The sequence below is a fragment of the Neomonachus schauinslandi genome, chromosome 1, assembly GCF_002201575.2.
Source record: "Neomonachus schauinslandi chromosome 1, ASM220157v2, whole genome shotgun sequence".
NCBI lineage: Eukaryota > Metazoa > Chordata > Mammalia > Carnivora > Phocidae > Neomonachus > Neomonachus schauinslandi.
In genome coordinates, this window is record NC_058403.1 from 90,261,777 (window position 1) to 90,269,225 (window position 7,449).

A 7,449-nucleotide genomic window follows, 5' to 3' on the forward strand; every position below is an offset into this window, starting at 1 on the left:
TAGTTTGGATGACAAAGGGCAAGAAAAGTATGAAGTAAGAATATCATGGGTACCTTGTTTGTTTTCAATGGAAATGCAAATACATATGGAACATTTAATATATTTTAGGGACTATTTTAGGGACTTCACATCAGTGTTACTCAAAACAGGGCCAATGGACTACTGCCATTCAGAGAACTATTCTCTATCAGTCTGCAATGAAACCAGTACAAAAATGAGAGTAAGCTTTGAGGAATTTTTATAGCAATTTGACATTTAATTATAATTTTTATTTTTAATTTCATTTTCCCTTATGGAAAATGGTCCTTCCAAAACTGGTACTTCACCATTGGTGGTCTGAGAAGCACAACTTCACATGTTTTATCTGATTTATTTCTCATAGCTATACCATGGACTATTTATTCTTATGCCCACTTTACAGAAGAAATGAGGCACTGAGGAAACTCATACAACTATGAACTATTAAGTGGTAAGAAATTTAACCCATATGGTTTTAAAAAATTTAAAACAATGGGTGAAGAGAAGAAAGGAGCAGCAAGTGAAGGAGAGAGATTTTTCATGCAATATTACTGTATACTTTCAAGATATAAAGAAAACATCCCATGAGGAGAGAAGTTTTCTAGTTTCTTTTTTAAGTGTGTGGCACATGGTTTGATGATATTTGTGGATTAAATCACAAATGTTTATAGAACAATCCTAAAACCAACTTGAAAATTAAAAGAATGGTATTAATGTTGACTTGTGAGTGATTATTCTTTTCCTCAAATATGTATTGAAAAATTACTACATCTATGGCATGGTGCTATGCAGAAAGAGCAGGCACTGGGGTCAAGTGATATTCTAACTGGGTGAAATTAAGTAAGTTAACAACTTTTCTAAGCCTCAGTTTCCATATCTCTATAATGGTCATGATAACAGAATCTTCCCCATTTGAGAACTAAATGATGTGGTCCATGTAAAACACAGCACAATGTCTCGCTAACGCAAGGGCTTAAGAAATGAAAACAGAAATAAATGAGGTGGTAGGTACAAGTGCATTCAGGAGTCTTTATTGTCCCAAGTGGACTAGAAATCCATACAGTTAGCTAGAGTGTAAAATTCCCCAAGTGCCCACTAAAAGCTCTAACTGAATTTGGTACTTTACCATCCTTTTAATTCAGAATCAAGGATTTCCACCATGCATAGACAGTTCAATCTGTTTGATTGATTTCCTTACCTCAGAGCTCATATGGGTGTTAATTGCTTGGAGTTGACTGGGAGATGTATCTGACTTGCTTATAATGTACCTCCCTGGCACTCAATAATTTCTAGAGTAAACTCCTGTTTCTCCATATTGATGTCTTTCTGATACATCTTTGTGTGGGGATGCTGTATAGATGTCTCTGGGGAAACACCTAAGTCCTGTCAAACCCAACTCTATAAGATGGTGACAGAATGGACAGAATTATGCTTTAGGTCTAGAAAGAGAGAATTCTTAGACAGCTCTTTACATTGTGAGAATATCAAAGTCACCTGGAACCAGTGTTTATCCCCAAAAACTACTTATCCCTGAAACTTCTCTCTTATTGTCACATAGACACCAAAAAATCTGATTACAACTAAATTAAAATTTATTTACCCTTTGTAGATCCAATTTTCGTCTGGGCCAGGAAAATAGAAATTCTGCAAGTTAGACTACATCTAACTTTTGGCAAACAATATAAATGTAAAAAAAAAAAACAAACAGCCAATTGTTGACCCTAATGATAAGTACTTCTACTTCTACTGGTTCCCAGGAAAAAAATCAATAAATTGCGCCTGGGGTTCTTGAGCTCTGAGGTAATATTTGGGTCACATGACCCAACATTTTAGTATTTCAATCTTAATTAGTTGAATTGGTACAAGAGGAAGGGATGCCAGTGTTTGAAAAGAAAAGGATTAGAGAATTCTTTCTTTGACTATTCCATATTTTTTGTCATTTTTATATGTGTCTGCTCTCCTCAACTAAGCACTAAGCCCCCTTAACTTTCTGGAGGCCACATTGGTTGTCTTAGTTAAGAAACAAGTTGGATCCTTTAATTCAATATTGTTTGTTTCTTTCCTTTGGTCTGCTTTTGGCAATCTTAGGAATATTTCACAAATAACTAAGAATACCTATAATAACACTGTTATAAGTCCAAAGGGTAATTATATCACATAAAAATTCCTATATGATTTGTAAAAGTATTCCAACTCTGATTTTTGTAATCAACACTTATTGCTACAGTACCTAGTCTACATTAGTAGTTTTCTAAATATGTGTTAATTAATGTTAATTAATAAATATTGATTTTTAAAATTACTGTTTAAGGTATGTATTTAAGAATTCTCATTGCAAAAAATAATTCTGTGTTGCCAACTTCCATCCACATATGCTAGAAAAATAATTGCCTCTCATATAATATTTTTATTTTATTATTATTTTTTTTTTTTTTATGTTCTTTTTTTTTTTTTTTTAATTTTTTTTTATTCTTATGTTAATCCCCATACATTACATCATTAGTTTTAGATGAAGTGTTCCATGATTCATTGTTTGTGCATAACACCCAGTGCTCCATGCAGAACGTGCCCTCCTCAGTACCCACCACCAGGCTAACCCATCCTCCCACCCCCCTCCCCTCTAGAACCCTGTTTGTTTTTCAGAGTCCATCGTCTCTCATGGTTCGTCTACCCCTCCGATTTCCCCCGCTTCATTCTTCCCCTCCCGCTACCTTCTTCTTCTTTTTTTTTTTTTCTTAACATATATTGCATTATTTGTTTCAGAGGTACAGATCTGAGATTCAACAGTCTTGCAAAATTCACAGCGCTTACCAGAGCACATACCCTCCCCAGTGTCTATCACCCAGTCACCCCATCCTTCCCACCCCACCCCCCACTCCAGCAACCCTCAGTTTGTTTCCTGAGATTAAGAATTCCTCATATCAGTGAGATCATATGATACATGTCTTTCTGTGTTTGACTTATTTCACTCAACATAATACCCTCCAGTTCCATCCACGTCGTTGCAAATGGCAAGATCTCGTTCCTTTTGATGGCTGCATAATATTCCATTGTATATATATACCACATCTTCTTTATCCATTCATCTGTTGATGGACATCTTGGCTCTTTCCACAGTTTGGCTATTGTGGACATTGCTGCTATAAACATCGGGGTGCACGTACCCCTTCGGATCCCTACTTTTGTATCTTTGGGGTAAATACCCAATAGTGCAATTGCTGGATCATATGGTAGCTCTATTTTCAACTTTTTGAGGAACCTCCATACAGTTTTCCAGAGTGGCTGCACCAGCTTGCATTCCCACCAACAGTGTAGGAGGGTTCCCCTTTCTCCGCATCCCCGCCAACATCTGTCATTTCCTGACTTGTTAATTTTAGCCATTCTGACAGGTGTGAGGTGGTATCTCATTGAGGTTTTGATTTGGATTTCCCTGATGCCGAGCGATACTGAGCACTTTTTCATGTGTCTGTTGGCCATTTGGATGTCTTCTTTGGAAAAATGTCTGTTCATGTCTTCTGCCCATTTCTTGATTGGATTCTTTGTTCTTTGGGTGTTGAGTTTGATGAGTTCTTTATAGATTTTGGATACTAGCCCTTTATCTGATATGTCATTTGCAAATATCTTCTCCCATTCTGTTGGTTGTCTTTTGGTTTTGTTGACTGTTTCCTTTGCTTTGCAAAAGCTTTTTATCTTGATGAAGTCCCAATAGTTCATTTTTGCCCTTGCCTCCCTTGCCTTTGGTGATGTTTCTAGGAAGAAGTTGCTTCGGCTGAGGTCAAAGAGGTTGCTGCCTGTGTTCTCCTTTAGGATTTTGATGGACTCCTGTCTCACATTGAGGTCTTTCAACCATTTGGAGTCTATTTTTGTGTGTGGTGTAAGGAAATGGTCCAGTTTCATTCTTCTGCATGTGGCTATCCAATTTTCCCAACACCATTTGTTGAAGAGACTGTCTTTGTTCCATTGGACATTCTTTCCTGCTTTGTCAAAGATGAGTTGACCATAGAGTTGAGGGTCCATTTCTGGGCTCTCTATTCTGTTCCATTGATCTATGTGTCTGTTTTTGTGCCAGTACCATACTGTCTTGATGATGACAGCTTTGTAATAGAGCTGGAAGTCCGGAATTGTGATGCCGCCGGCTTTGCTTTTCTTTTTCAACATTCCTCTGGCTATGCGGGGTCTTTTCTGGTTCCATACAAATTTTAGGATTATTTGTTCCATTTCTTTGAAAAAAGTGGATGGTATTTTGATGGGGATTGCATTGAATGTGTAGATTGCTCTAGGTAGCATTGACATCTTCACAATATTTGTTCTTCCAATCCATGAGCATGGAACGTTTTTCCATTTCTTTGTGTCTTCCTCAATTTCTTTCATGAGTATTTTATAGTTTTCTGAGTACAGATCCTTTGTCTCTTTGGTTAGATTTATTCCTAGGTATCTTATGGTTTTGGGTGCAATTGTAAATGGGATCGACTCCTTAATTTCTCTTTCTTCTGTCTTGTTGTTGGTGTATAGGAATGCCACTGACTTCTGTGCATTGATTTTATATCCTGCCACTTGACTGAATTCCTGTATGAGTTCTAGCAGTTTTGGGGTGGAGTCTTTTGGGTTTTCCACATAAAGTATCATATCATCTGCAAAGAGTGAGAGTTTGACTTCTTCCTTGCCAATTTGGATGCCTTTGATTTCTTTTTGTTGTCTGATTGCTGTGGCTAGGACTTCCAATACTATGTTGAATAGCAGTGGTGATAGTGGACATCCCTGCCGCGTTCCTGACCTTAGGGGGAAAGCTCTCAGTTTTTCCCCATTGAGAATGATATTCGCTGTAGGTTTTTCATAGATGGCTTTTATGATATTGAGGTATGTACCCTCTATGCCTATACTCTGAAGAGTTTTGATCAAGAAAGGATGCTGTACTTTGTCAAATGCTTTTTCTGCATCTATTGAGAGGATCATATGATTCTTGTTCTTTCTTTTGTTAATGTATTGTATCACATTGATTGATTTGCGGATGTTGAACCAACCTTGCAGCCCAGGGATAAATCCCACTTGGTCGTGGTGAATAATCCTTTTAATGTACTGTTGGATCCTATTGGCTAGTATTTTGGTGAGAATTTTTGCATCCATGTTCATCAGGGATATTGGTCTGTAATTCTCCTTTTTGATGGGGTCTTTGTCTGGTTTTGGGATCAAGGTAATGCTGGCCTCATAAAATGAGTTGGGAAGTTTTCCTTCCATTTCTATTTTTTGGAACAGTTTCAGAAGAATAGGTATTAATTCTTCTTGAAATGTTTGGTAGAATTCCCCTGGGAAGCCATCTGGCCCTGGGCTTTTGTTTTTTGGGAGATTTTTGATGACTGCTTCAATTTCCTTAGTGGTTATAGGTCTGTTCAGGTTTTCTATTTCATCCTGGTTCAGTTTTGGTAGTTGGTACATCTCTAGAAATGCATCCATTTCTTCCAGGTTATTTAATTTGCTGGCATAGAGTTGCTCATAATATGTTCTTATAATTGTTTGTATTTCTTTGGTGTTGGTTGTGATCTCTCCTCTTTCATTCATGATTTTGTTGATGTGGGTCATTTCTCTTCTCTTTTTGATAAGTCTGGCCAGGGGTTTATCAATCTTGTTAATTCTTTCAAAGAACCAGCTCCTAGTTTCGTTGATGTGTTCTACTGTTCTTTTAGTTTCTATTTCATTGATTTCTGCTCTGATCTTGATTATTTCTCTTCTCCTGCTGGGTTTAGGCTTTATTTGCTGTTCTTTCTCCAGCTCCTTTAGGTGTAGGGTTAGGTTGTATACTTGAGACCTTTCTTGCTTCTTGAGAAAGGCTTGTATTGCTATATACTTTCCTCTTAGGACTGCCTTTGCTGCATCCCAAAGATTTTGAATAGTTGTGTTTTCATTTTCATTGGTTTCCATGTATTTTTTTAATTCTTCTTTAATTTCCTGGTTGACCCATTCGTTCTTTAGTAGGATGCTCTTTAGCCTCCATGTATTTGAGTTCTTTCTGACTTTTGTCTTGTGATTGAGCTCTAGTTTCAAAGCATTGTGGTCTGAAAATAGGCAGGGAATGATTCCAATCTTTTGGTACCGGTTGAGACCTGATTTATGACCTAGGATGTGATCTATTCTGGAGAATGTTCCATGGGCACTAGAGAAGAATGTGTATTCCGTTGCTTTGGGGTGGAATGTTCTGAATATGTCTGTAAAGTCCATTTGGTCCAGTGTGTCATTTAAAGTCTTTATTTCCTTGTTGATCTTTTGCTTAGATGATCTGTCCATTTCAGTGAGGGGGCTGTTAAAGTCCCCCACTATTATTGTATTGTTGTCGATGTGTTTCTTTGCTTTTGTTATTAATTGGCTTATATAATTGGCTGCTCCCATGTTAGGGGCATAGATATTTACAATTGTTAGATCTTCTTGTTGGATAGATCCTTTAAGTATGATATAGTGTCCTTTCTCATCTCTTATTACAGTCTTTGGTTTAAAATCTAATTTGTCTGATATAAGGATTGCCACCCCAGCTTTCTTTTGGTGTCCATTAGCATGGTAAATGGTTTTCCACCCCCTCACTTTCAATCTGGGGCTGTCTTTGTGTCGAAAATGAGTCTCTTGCAGACAGCATATCGATGGGTCTTGTTTTTTAATCCAGTCTGATAGCCTGTGTCTTTTGATTGGGGCATTGAGCCCATTTACATTCAGGGTAACTATTGAAAGATAGGAATTTAGTGCCATTGTATTGCCTGTAAGGTGACTGTTACCGTATATTGTCTGTGTTCCTTTCTGGTCTATGTTGCTTTTGGGGTCTCTCTTTGCTTAGAGGACTCCTTTCAAGATTTCCTGTAGGGCTGGTTTTGTGTTTGCAAATTCCTTTAGTTTTTGTTTGTCCTGGAAGCTTTTTATCTCTCCTTCAATTTTCAATGACAGCCTAGCTGGATATAGTATTCTTGGCTGCATATTTTTCTCGTTTAGTGCTCTGAATATATCCTGCCAGTCCTTTCTGGCCTGCCAGGTCTCTGTGGATAGGTCTGTTGCCAATCTAATGTTTCTACCCTTGTAGGTTACATATCTCTTCTCCCGAGCTGCTTTCAGGATTTTCTCTTTGTCCATGAGACTCGTAAGTTTTACTATTAGATGTCGGGGTGTTGACCTATTTTTATTGATTTTGAGAGGGGTTCTCTGTGCTTCCTGGATTTTCATGCCTGTTTCCTTCCCCAAATTAGGGAAGTTCTCTGCTATAATTTGCTCCATTATACCTTCTGCCCCTCTCTCTCTTTCTTCTTCTTCTGGGATCCCAATTATTCTAATGTTGTTTCGTCTTATGGTATCGCTTATCTCTCGAATTCTGCCCTCGTGATCCAGTAGTTGTTTATCTCTCTTTTTCTCAGCTTCTTTATTTTCCATCATTTCATCTTCTATATTACTGATTCTCTC